This window comes from Sphaerodactylus townsendi, linkage group LG06, assembly GCF_021028975.2.
Source record: "Sphaerodactylus townsendi isolate TG3544 linkage group LG06, MPM_Stown_v2.3, whole genome shotgun sequence".
NCBI classification, from domain to species: domain Eukaryota; kingdom Metazoa; phylum Chordata; class Lepidosauria; order Squamata; family Sphaerodactylidae; genus Sphaerodactylus; species Sphaerodactylus townsendi.
The window spans coordinates 91,312,422-91,325,839 of NC_059430.1; positions in this window are offsets into that span (position 1 = coordinate 91,312,422).

The window sequence follows — 13,418 nt, forward strand, 5'->3', positions numbered from 1 at the left end:
ATGATGTAGTCTTAAGCATGATTTGACAAAAGTCCTACTAAAATTCAAGGAGCTTCTTTGCTAATAAGTGTTAGCAAAATGTAAGGCTGCAATCCTAAAGTAAAAGCTTAGCACAATCTACGCTGTAAGGTTGCTTCCATAAGAACGTTCTGGCATTCACACCTGAGTAGGATTGTGAGATTGTTTTTTAAGCAGCTGCACGACATCCCTTAATTTCCAGATTTTCCTCTGCTTTGAACTTATTTTTCTGGAAACGGTCAATGTCAGTGTGTGTTTATATACTATGTAGATGGGAAAGAGCACATTTTTGCAGGTCTTTTCTCACATCAGCAGCCATTTTGTCTCATCGTTAGAGGGTTTTTTCAATGTGTGAAGTTTTTTTTGTAAACTGAAAAGTCAGCAACTGACTTTTATTATAATATTACAAACTTATGACAAGCTACCTGCTAGCTCTTCTAACTTTCCCAACTCTGGTTTTTAAGTCAATTTCTATCACTTTTCACTGGGGAGAAATGTCTTTCCCTTTATATCTCTACAATAAAAAGGGATAGATGCTATTTTAGAAAATAAAAGCTTAGAATTTAGGAGAGCTAGTAGATAGATTGACATTATAATGCTATACTGTTGTGTTAATTTTTAAAAGGCCCCTAAAATATTTTGTGTTGCAGAGAAGGGATTGGTGACCTTGGGAAGTGACCTTGTGAGGCTGGGGCAAGAAGGGTACAGGGGAAACTATTGTGTGGATGCTCTTGCCACTGTGAATGCCTTTACACTCACAATGACAGTGAAAACTATCTGAAGAATCGTCACTGTGTAGGAGCAGTTATATATTTGATATCCTGTGCAATCTGAACATTTTTAGCAAAATAAATGGAATATCTGCAGTTATGCAAATTTCTTTGCTTCGTTGGGTATCATCATAATCTGACAAATGTGCTTGACAGTGTTGTAAATTATACTGGAACTATCTGGTAGACTGAAGGTTAACATTGAAGAAAAGGGGTTTTGCATCTGGGAAGAAGCATGTGTTGGAAATTCTACTAAAATGGCTGTCTGTGTTTCAGTACTTGAAGTCTTCTGGGGCTGTCAGCATATCCTAACAAACAAATGTTTCTTCCCCTCTTCTGTGTGCTGCCTGATGTATTCTTGGGAAATTGGAGACCATTCTTAGAAAGATACCGCAATGACGACAGGAAATAATTTGTAGGGGAAATGTCCTGCTATAATTGAACAGGAAACAGGCACTTCATCACTAGCAAGAAAGGAAATGGGAATCGTTTTACTTGGTGTTTAATTGCTTCATGGTAAAGAGAAATGGAAATAGTTGGCATATTGGAGAGGATGGAGTGGCTGGTTACAATATAAAGCATAAAGGTGACCGCACAAGACCAAAATTGGAACGTGTGAGGTTTTCAAAACAAAGGATTTCACTTAAAACTATCAGAGGGAAAAGTTCACTAGTGGCAAAGGAGCAAAAGCACTTACCCCTTCTTTAGATTATTGCTTTTGAAGCTAAGACTGACCAGAAGACTCTTAATATTTATCTCTTGCACAGCTACCCTGTTTGAGATTGGAAACAGGGGACACAGTTTGAATGTTTTCCCAGCTGAAACACACTTCATGCACTAAAGCTCTATGTGCCAAGGAAATTGCCGTTCTAGAATCTTCTGCTTCATATGTTCATTTTGAATGCATAACAGAGTCTTTTATGCTTGGGGAAAATACTACAGTTCATCTCCCGTGGTGATGGAAAGCACTGCCAAGTCACAGCCAGCTTTCGGCACCCCTTCATTGGGTTTTCTTGGTAAGAAATGAACAGAGGCAGGTTGCCATTGCCTGCCTCTGCATAGTAACCCTTTGCATCCTTGGTTGTCTCCTGTCCAAGTATAAACCTGGCTGACCCTGTTTAACTTCTGAGATCTGATGAAACTGGGTTAGCATGGGCCAGTCAGGTAAGGGCTGGTCTCCTATACACTTACAAAATAACAGTGATAGAGTTGCCATCCTCCAGGGGGAGCCTGAAGATCCCATGAAATTATAACTGATCTCCAGATTAGAGAGGTCAGTCCCCCTGGAGAAAATGGTTGCTTCAGAGGGTTGACTGGAGGCATAATATCTCATGGAGGTCTCCCCCCTCCTCAGGCTCCACTACCAAATTGCCAGAAATTTTCCAACCTAGAGTTGGCAACCCTAAACCCAGCAATACACACGAGGAACCATCCAGGACAACAACAAAAAGTCTCTGCAAATGTGGGCAAAATGAAAGGTTTGGAGAAAAATCTGATTTTTAAACAAATGTAGGGGGAGTTTTAAACACCCCACAAAAAAACTCAGTGATACTTTTGCATGGGTAGGGTATTTGGGGTGGCATAATCCAAAATGGCATCCCTAGAATGTGGTAGAAGCAGAAACAGCAGGGAGCACACAGCAAGCATGCTGAAAGAAGCTGGAAATTATAAAAAGATGACGTTTCCCCTGCCCCTCAAGTTCTTATGGGGATTCATTTGTATGTGTATATTCCACAACTATGTTTTTGTGTGGAAAACAAGGGGGCATGGTGGAGATGGAATTTGAAATGGAGAAGCAACAGGCAGGGAAAGAGTGATGCATATCTTCCCGATCCCCCTGAGTAAAACATATATTTTCACTCCACCTCTCACTGCCAAAGCTGCTTTTTGCTAGGAAAAATTGGGGTTCATTCATACCTTAGCTCCAAATGTATGCTTGTAGGATTAGGAACTCTTTGAACAGGAGAATGATTTCCAGGAAGATGTTTTGCAAACAAATAGCAAAAAATGGCTTCATCTGATATAGAAAGGAAAATACAGAAAATTAATATTTCAGCTCTCCTTACTGACATGTAGTAACCCCTAGAGAGATCTGTGAAGAGAGGATTAAGAAGGATTAGGAATGGGTTTTGGCGGGTAACAAGCTTTTGGCTTTGCTTTGTGCCCATTACTTCACAAACTAGCTCCTAATATCCCATAATGCCTGCTAAGATGTGCTTAATACTTTGGTGGACAGCCATTTTGCAGCCCCAAGGGCTATGCCCATTGTCATTCTGTTCTCATTGATTGACATATCTGGAATGGTAAGACGATGTTCCTGAGAATGAGTAAGGTGGTTATGTCTAATAAACCAATTTCATAGTGGGTGCATATGCAGTCGAGCATGGCCTCTATAGCTATAAGTGGATGCCATGAGACCTAGCAACCTTTGCAAGCATGAACTGAGAAAGGATTGGATTGTGTGATAAATTATGAGGCCCCTTTCTGAGGGCAAAAAGACTCTGGCCAACCTAGAATCCAGGGTGGCCCCAATGAAACAGACCTGAAGGGAGGGATTGAGCTTGGACTTTTCTCAGTTAACAACAAGGCCCAATCCACTGCAAGTAGATACGACTAACATGAAATGATCAATAAGTGGGTCCTTCAAGTGAGTCATGATGAGCTAGTCATCTAAATAGGGGGATATAGAACATATCCAGTTGTATAGATATGCCACAACAACAGTGATGTACTTTGTACTAGGAGCAGCAGTGGTGTACTGGTTAAGAGCAGGTGTACTCTAATCTGGAGGAACCGGGTTTGATTCTCCACTCTGCCATCTGAGCTGTGGAGGCTTATCTGGGGAATTCAGATTAGCCTGTACACTCTAACACATGCCAGCTGGGTGACCTTGGGCTAGTCACAGTTCTGAGCTCTCTCAGCCCCACTTACCTCACAGGGTGTTTGTTGTGAGGGGGGAAGGGAAAGGAGTTTGTAAGCCCCTTTGAGTCTCCTATAAGAGAGGGGGATATAAGTCCAACTCTTCTTCTTCTTTATAAAGACTCTTTGTTCTGTTGTGAGACCAAAAGGGAGGGCTTTAGAATGAAAGGTATGTGAGCATATCTAAAACTGAGGTGATCTTGATGGACTGAAATATGAAAATAGGCATCCTTAAGATCCATAACCACAAACTAATAGTAGAAAGTGAAATAATTTGGAACTTTTGAGACTTTTAAGAACTTGTTAAGTTTATGCAAATCAAGGATAGGCCTCAAGCCTCCCTTCTTGATTTTTTTTTAGAATCGCCATTGCTGCCAGGGTTGGGGAGGCATGGCAATGCTTTCTCCTCCAGGGCAGTCCCTGTGCCAATGCCAGTCGCCATCATGGATGAGCTCCAGATACAGCTGGACCAAGGTGGGTCAGCACTGCTGGTGTTATTAGACCTCACTGCAGCTTTTGACATGGTCAATCATAATCTTTTGACTCACTGCTTCACTGTTGCTGGGATTTGGGGTACAGTTTTGAAACAGCTAACCTCATTTCTTCAGGACCAGGGCCAGCAGTGTTGCTTGGGGAGGAGATGTCTCAGTGGTACCCACTTATTTGTAGAGAACCACTGGGGGCTCTCCTGTCCCTGATGTTGTTTAATATCTACATGTGGTTTCAGCACAGCTGGTTTGGAGTTTTGGGCTGGGTTGTCACCGATATGCGGATGACACCCAACTTGTTCTCCTGATGGAGGGCTGGCCAGCTGTCACCCCATATGTACTAGCACAGCGTCTTGAGGTCATGGCTGGATGGTTGAGAAGAAGTGGGCTGAGGTTGAATCTATCAAAGACTGAAGTCCTGTGGCTGGGTTGTGAGAGGCAGTGGAGGGCTTTCAACTGCCTCAATTTGATGGAGTGGCATTACACCCTGCCTTGTCCGTCAAAAGCCTGGGTGTGACCTTGGAGTCTACCTTGTCTAGACATAAAGTTTGTATCTTCCAAGTCCAGGGGCAGCCTTAGCCAATGGGCAACAGGGGCAGCTGCCCTGTCCAAGAAGAAGGGGAAAAAGAGCAGACTTTTGCCACCTCTTGCTCCTGCTCCATCTGGGGCATGAGCAGCTGGCTTCCAGTGGCAGTGGTGGCTCCTGCCCACCTCACGCAAGCCCAGAGCCACTCCTTTGTTGGCCCCAGCAGGGACTGTAGTAACAAGGTGTGTGTGCAAGTGATTCTGAAGCCTCATCTTGGACTTTTGCCCAGGGCTTCAGAATCACTAAGACCACACCTGCTCAAGTCATCCGAATTGGGCTCGTGTGGTCTACAAACTGGATAAATACAAGCAGCTTCCAATCTACAGATGATAGGCACTATGTAAATAACACAGCAGAGGAACAGTCTTTCTCTTTTGGTAAGATGCACTTCCAAACACAACACAGTCTCACTGGTGTATCTGCCTGCCTTGAAGTAAATTGCTCTTCAACTATTGCCATCTTATGCCATCTGACCTGTTATGCATTCATTTTATCAGTTAACGGCATTAGTGTGGATTGGAAACACACACAGGCAATTTTAAAATAAAATGTAAATGAATTAGAAATGCCTACAAGAGACCCATTAACATAAATCCAATCAAGGGGCCTTTTGTTTCAGTAGTTAAAAATGTCTCAACATTTGAGCCATTTGCAGAGAATGAGGTATACCTTGCTTGCACTTCTTACATTTTAAATTCCAGTTGCCTATAATTTTGGTAAAGTTTTGCATGATTTTGAATATTTTATATAAACTAGGTCTCTATTTTGCTTGTGAGATAATTACATGTTTGGGGAAGCAATGACAAAGTATGCTAAATAAATAAAAAGACTGCAGAAACTGAAAACTGATTCTTCTATTTAGGGCTTCACACTTAATGAAGGGGCAAGATGCTCCAGGGACAGAAGGGACTTAGGCTGGTTACCTGTAGAGGACAGAACACTGGAGACATATAGTATTTTTGTGCTATCTGCCTTATTTACAAATGTACAAACAGAACACAAATGGAGACAAAGTGAACAGGGCGCAAGTCTAAAACTATTCCTCACACAGAGACACATGTCTGTCCCTTCCTCTTAGCTGGGAAGGCAGTCATTTCCCCCAAACCCTGAACAGTCCTGAACAGAACCATTTGCTAACAATTAAGATCCACTGAAGAGATATCCATAATCCTTAAGAAACATTACCATTCTGAGACATGGGGAAAATGGCAGGCTGACTGGAGCATTTATCCCAGCTTATCTCACTGTGGATCATTTTTGATTAAATAAATGTTGGTTGAGAAGAATCATTTATTTTATTTTCACCTGCCCCAAGGAGTGGAGACTAGATATGACAGGTGAATCCTATAGACCTGAGTAGGAGCCATGGGCTTCTGATTTCAGCAAGAACACTGAGGTGATGCAAACTAGTTTTAACTAGCCTTTAAGCCCAGCCTTCTCCTTTTCCATCCTTTCTCTTTTAATATAAACGTTGCTCTCTGACAATTTACAACTTGGTTATAATGCAAACATTTCCTATTACTTGTTTGTCAGGAGCTATATTGAGCTATAATGAGAGAGTGAGTTAAAATATTTATTCAAGAAAAAACACTTGGAGACTAGCTGGAGAGCTAGATTAATTACAATGGTACTTCATAATAATAATTTACTACTAGACTAAACAGCTTCTGAGAAGATATATACAGGAAGTAAACAGTAAATAATAGAGAAAAGGTAGTGATTGACATATTGGGGAAGAGAGACCAGCAGGGAAAAGATTAGTTAACTCTAAACCAAATAGTCAAACTAGAATATTTCAAAAGTACTATACAAGACTTTCTCTGATTTATATGGATTACAATTAAAACAGAAAAACTTATGATACAGATAAAATACTGATCTGATAAAATACTGATGATACAGACGATACGGATAAAATACTGATCTGAGAATGGAAAAGGAATGTTAGAGACTGTCATCAGGTGGATCCACACTGCAAAAGTACAGGAATATAATGGAGAAGACTGAATTAAGATGGGTTATGATGCCATCTGGTGGTTGTGAGAAGGAACTACAGTTATATAATCTGGACCTAAAATTTTGAAACTTATAAGTAATATAACAATACTAATCTTTGTATGTTAATATTAATACATTAATACCCCAATATCAGTATTATCATTTTCTCTTGCTCTTTATTCTACAACACAATCCTATGGGGGGCTAATTAAGTTATGGAGCTGGTGTGGGTTTGCGCTGATGCTATTGCCTCCTCTGTGGAGGGGGCAAAGCAAAGGTGCTGGTGGATGGCTGCCTCTCAGCTCTGTGGCAGCAAAATGCAGAAGTTGGGGCTGGTGCAGCATCCAGTGGGATGCAGGAGCAGCCGGGTAGGCCAGGGTGTGGAGCCAGCATAAGTCAACTTCCACCTGGGCTTTGCAACCAGGTATGTCATGGCCCAAGGCTTGGACTTATGCCACCCTTTTGGGTTGTGTAAGTCAATTTAGCCCTATAAAGAGCTTTCCGGCAACATTTGTTTTTGTTTTTCTGCCTCCCCATGCCACTGGAAAGTACTCTGGAGGCGGCGGCATGGAAACAGCACCATCCCCAGCTGCCTTCGGCTGAGGATTAGGCTCTCCATCTCCTTTCTTTTAATTATAGCTTTTATAGGCTAGCGTATTTTTTATTTAATATTTAGTCTTTTAACCAATTAAATTTAAATATATTTGCATATTATCAAAGGCTCAAAATAGAGTTTTAAAAAAGATATTGAGAGAAATCTGAGACTATGTTTGTGTGTGTGTCATACAGTCAGGTCAGTGTGAGACAACTACAGCTTTCATAAAATAAAAACCTAACACTAATTGACAGAATCCATGTTACAGTGATTTTTAAAAATTGCACGTACACTTCACAACACTTAAAGGATATTTGTATTTATTTGAATATTTTCAATATTCAATATTTTTCTAAAAAATCTATAAAACACAAGATAATAATAAATAACGCCCTATTTACTAGAAGCAGCTTCTATTTTCTGGTACTCATTCACAATAAACCACTGTCCCTATTTTTTTTCTTTTGAGGTGGGGGATGGCCTTTTAAATATTTGTTATGAGTTGCTTATGTTGTTATGTTTTGGGTCCCACTCCTCCCCCCACCCCAGTCTCTATACATTAAATCTCAGTGTGGAAATGGATATAATCTCTTGTGTCCATGCGTGCCAGTGAAAATTAATGTACAATTCATTGCACAGACTACCAATTTGAATATTGTGGCTGTTTAAACTGACCATCCAGACTGGCCTATCATTGTAAGGGAGAGAAGAAATAATTATGATTTAGGTTCCCTCTGTTTATATCTGTCTGTTTGGCCTGCCCTTTGGGCACATAGCTTGTGACTGCTGGCTGCTGTTTGTCACATACCGATAATAAGGGAGAAGTTGTGTGTGCTTCCCAGACCAGAAGTCAACATCAGCCAGACTCCCGTCATTGGTCAACACTGGACAGGGAGTTTGGTACCACCATGAAGGTGTTGGCAGCCTTTGTCCATTTGGCATCCAGAGTTAACAGCTGGTGCCCAGATTGTATCATTGTCATTGTATGAGGGGAAGTTGGAGGGAATGCTTCAGGTATTAGAAGATTAATTAGGCTGCCATATTTTTAAAACTTGGTCATTTTTATCTGCTCTACAGCATGTGTTGAATTACGGTATTTGGGAAGGCATATTACATTGCCATATGGAAAGCATGGTGAAGGGAGGAATGGTTCAGAGAGGCAGGAGAAATCATGATATATTAGTGGAGGGCTAGCATGTCTGATATGACTGATGCCAGTACGTTTTTATTAGCATCGGTGGCGTAGGAGGTTAAGAGCTCGTGTATCTAATCTGGAGGAACAGGGTTTGATTCCCAGCTCTGCCGCCTGAGTTGTGGAGGCTTATCTGGGGAATTCAGATTAGCCTGTACACTCCCACACACGCCAGCTGGGTGACCTTGGGCTAGGCGCAGCTTCTCAGGGCTCTCTCAGCCCCACCTACCTCACAGGGTGTTTGTTGTGAGGGGGAAGGGCAAGGAGATTTGAGACTCCTGCAGGAGAGAAAGGGGGGATATAAATCCAAACTCCTCCTCCGCCTCTTCTTCTTCTTCTTAATCACTGGCTGGTATGGAGTCTTTTATCATTCAAAAACAAGAATGCAGGTAGTAGGAAGTTGCTTTGGTCTGATGTTTTATTTTGCAGGTTCCTAGGGCAGACTAGCTGGTGGTTTTATTTATATAGGATAGGGCTTCTGATGTGTATTTGTGTATATACCTTTGAGTCTTCCATGTCTACTTTCTGTTTCCTCCCTTATGGCCAGTGTGGGAGGGGCCTCACTTAGATCTTGTTCTGCTTACTCTTAAGCAAATTGCAGGAAGCTTTAAGTGATTTCAGTGAAAAGTAGGACATAGGGTAAGGCAGAAGTTTCATTGGGTAGTGTTCACTGCTATATGATATCTGCTTTAGTTCTGTCACTGCCTTGCTATTTGAGATGGTAATTCAGGAAGTTGATGCAGGATGTCCAGCCTCAAGAGAGCTAGGCCACATATCAGATATCATCAGATCTGGTTGGTGCAACTAAGTACCTCTCTTCAGAACAAAGGACAGAAAGTACTTTTGGCAGAAAGGGAGCCTATGAACCAATTCCAGAGGGGGGGGGGGGAAAGTACTGAACAAAAATGCATGCAGTTTGGAGCTTAAAGCACAGTAAGCCTATCGGGGAGGGCGACTCAGAAATCGAAAGAATAAATTAAATAAATAAAAAATGTCAATTATTTAGTTAAACAACTAATTAGTCACAATGCAGTGGAATAACCAGCCAAGGCTAGTGGAATAACCAGCCAAGACTAGTTAAATCTTGCAGTCAAACCTTGTCCTCTTCAAAACAGCTCCAAGGAAGAATATATGCATGGAGGCAGAAATTTTAAAATAAATGGTGTTAGGCTTGGTGATTCCGGAATCCTGAATCAGCAAAAAAAAATGTTTGGCTTTTTGGTGGGGTTTTAGGGTTGAGTACCAAAACAAGGGGGGAAACTGAGCCAAATAGTGAAAAAAACCTGAACAACCCAAGTATTCAGGTTATTAGGTTTCGACTATTTAAATTTTTAAGGACCTGTTTCCCATGTGTAGTCCCCAGAAAACCCTTTTAAAAAGCTATAATTTTTTTAAAAAAAATTGCAGACTTTCTTCCACCCTCTTCCCCTTCCCCCACAACTTCCTTGGCTGGATCTCTGATGAGCTTACTGGTGATCTTTGGATGACTGGTTAAAGCCCCCCTCCTCCTACATCATTGAGGGCCAAAGCTGGATTGTCCCCTCCCATCTTGTGTGCGGTTTCCAGGGCAACAGGGAGACATTCTCACTGGCAAATGGGAGAGCTTGCTGGAGATTCTCAGTTAGCCAATAACTGCCATGCATTTTTGCAGGAGCTAAGCTCCTTGCAGAGTTAATACCTTTTGGAGAAAGAAAGGAGAAGGGGAAGCTGCCAGTGGCCAGTGCGGTTTCAGCATAGATGCAGCAGGGCTGTTTGGCCGATCACACCATGTTTTTATTTCTTGGACACTAAAAACAGTGTAAGTTTTGGTACTGGTTCCTGCCCAGTCCATTCTGTTCCAGACTTAAGTTGAGAGAGACCTTTGGTTCTTGAGCTGATCCTCCCTCTCTGATCTCTGGAGCACCTTGGATCTCCTGCCTGCTGTACATAGAATTCCTTCCCATCTGCCTGCATGGAGAAGACTTCAGAGGATTTGACTGTACTGGTTTAACATTTTAAAAATAATGTACCTTTTTGAAATAGTTGATTACTGTTAGACTTATTTGCTTGGCCTTGCTAGTGGGTTTGGGTGGGGGGGAGCTTGGGCTTCAGGCCTGGTTGGACCTTGCTGTTAAAAATTTTAATCCCTCAGGTGTGTTGCTGATTGCTGTAGTTACTGTTAAAGCTTGCTGTTGGCTTGGGGTGGGGAAGGCCTAGGGCCCCAGGTTAGGGCTTCAGACCTGGTTGGATCTTTTTGTTATTAAAAGTTTTGTTGTTGATGATATTTAAAGGTAGAGTAGCTTTAGCATTTCTTTGTTTTTTAAAGTGGCTGTTGATTTGTTTCAGGGTTTTTATTGCTTTCCTAATTTTGCTTTGCTTTCATTGTTTTGGCGGTAGTGTGGTAGTTGCTGTGGCCTGAGAGGGCCTGTAGGTTTCCCCACATTGGTTTATAGGGAGACAGCGGCTGCAATAACGTAGGTGTGCTTTATGGAGCCATACAAGTTGCAGTCAATGAATCCAGTGAACTACTGGGCCATGAAGGAGTCAGTCTGTCCAGACCTCTCTGCTGTGGTCCTAGACCACTTCTTCTGCCCTCCAACAAGTATTCAGAGTAAACGTGCCTTTTCCCAAATGGGCAACATCCTTGACCCATTTTGCTCAACCCTGCGGAGTCCAGCAGTAGATCTTCCTTGAGGTCAACATGCAGCTCTTTGACTAACCAGAACTGGACTTTGAGACTGAATGAGGTAAGTGCATGCTTGTGCCTGCATCTTATTTTATTTATTTATTTATTTATTGTTCCACTTATATACCGCCCTACCCCGGAGGGCTCAGGGCGGTTCACAACATTAACAACAAACAAGTGGATAGTTAAAATCATACAAAATAAAAAGTTAAAATACAGCGCTCAAATTATCGCAACCATTTTAAATACAGATGGCGTCCGATTACTAAACTCCTCTAAGAGGGGAACAGCGGGCCTTAGTTGTTGCTAACGGGCACGGATATCAGCAGCTGGCCTCCCCAAAGGCCCGGTGGAATAGCTCAGTCTTACAGGCCCTGCTGAATTCGTTAAGGTCCCGCAGGGCCCGGACAGCTGGAGGGAGAGCATTCCACCAGGCAGGGTCCAGGGCCGTAAAAGCCCTGGCCCTAGTGGAGGCCAGCCGCATCATGGAGGGGGCGGGGATCACCAGCAGATTGGCCTCTGCTGAACACAGAGACTGACGTGGGACATATGGGGCCAGACGGTCTCGTAGGTACGAGGGTCCCAGACCACGTAAGGCCTTAAAGGTTAACCCCAGCACCTTGAAGACGATTCAGAACTCAATTGGGAGCCAGTGCAAGCGATGCAACACAGGCATGATGTGATCTCTAATGGCACCTCCCGTGATGGCACCTCTTCTTGGTCTGTTCTGGGTAGTTTGGGTAAATGTTCTTCTCAGTTGTAAGGACAATTTCCCAGTTCAAGTGGCGGCCACCTTCCTACTCCCTTATGTCATCTGTTGGAAGTGAAGGACTTTACACTGTCTCCTGCCTCAATGACAGAGGGGGTCTGATCAGTGAGTCAGACAACTAGAGGGGGTCAAGACACTGGGTACCTTTTCTCTACTGCTCTGATACTATCCCTTTGATGTGTAGATTGCTACTCTCAGGGAACTTCTTTCCTTCCTTCTTCTCCTCTGCTTCCCATCTTTCTTGCACATATTCTCCATCTTGTCCCATGTGTGCAGGGAGATGCAGACAGAATCTCTCACCATCCAACTAGATAAATTAGAATAGAGAACCTATCTCTCCACTTTTCTATCCAGAATGGAATTCACTAATAAAGACTCCTCTAATTAGTTAGAAACTATGAATTGGCTCCAAGATTCTTTTGTTGCCAACACACACACAGGCATGGCTAAGCTTTGCTGTATTTTGTCTCAGTGCATTATGCTGTGATGCAATAGTACATCTTACCAGAGAGAATTACCAACAGGTTATGGGCCCAGAAAGGCCATGGGCCACTGCAGTTAATTGGCCACAATAATTTTGAGCTCCAGTGCTTTGAACTGTGTGCGCTTTTCTTTCTGTTTTGGCAACTATGAAGTTAATTTTGTTTCCACGGATCTAGAGAGATCACCCGGGGCAATTTGAATTACTGATCAACAGCTGAGCTTTGGTTTACAGAAGCTAGCCTTTTTGGAACACAGTGAAAATGGCTTCTTATTTAGATGAAAAGCTTGAATTGACTGTCCTGAACCCAGACAATTACTCAGAATGGAAAACATGACTGTGCCTTGCCTTATGAGAAGGACTCTTAAAGATTACTGAAGAGGGAACCTCTGCCTTTGAGTCTAAGCAAGAAAATACTAATAAATATTAAGAGATTTGAGTTCTTGGCTAGAAAGACAAAAATCTAATTATTTGCTTCTTAATCTAACGTTTTGAAGATAAAGCACTGTGAAAGAAACAATGAATTGGGGGAGTAAAGAAACATTAATAGGGGTCAATCCACAGTTTGATGATAGGATACCTAACATGGTGCCCACTAGAGCCATAGTGCCTGCTAGCACTTTTTCTGATTACCCCCTAAAGTGTTTTAAAAAACTAGGCAGGGTGAGGTAAAGTTTTTCTACAGCAAAGGCTTCTGATTGACAAACTGACATTTAATTGGTTGTGCAGATTAAAAAAAATATTGATTTGGTAATAGTACAAGTACACCACAGTACAAGGATCCTTACTGTGTGACTGAAGATAAGCAGTGTTAACTATTCTGTAGCTGGCTCCATCTCCTGCAGCAGCTATTTTATGTCAGCACTCATCACACTGTGTTAGAATTTATTTATTTATGTAATTAGATTTTTACACCACCTCTTTCAGGCGAAAGGCA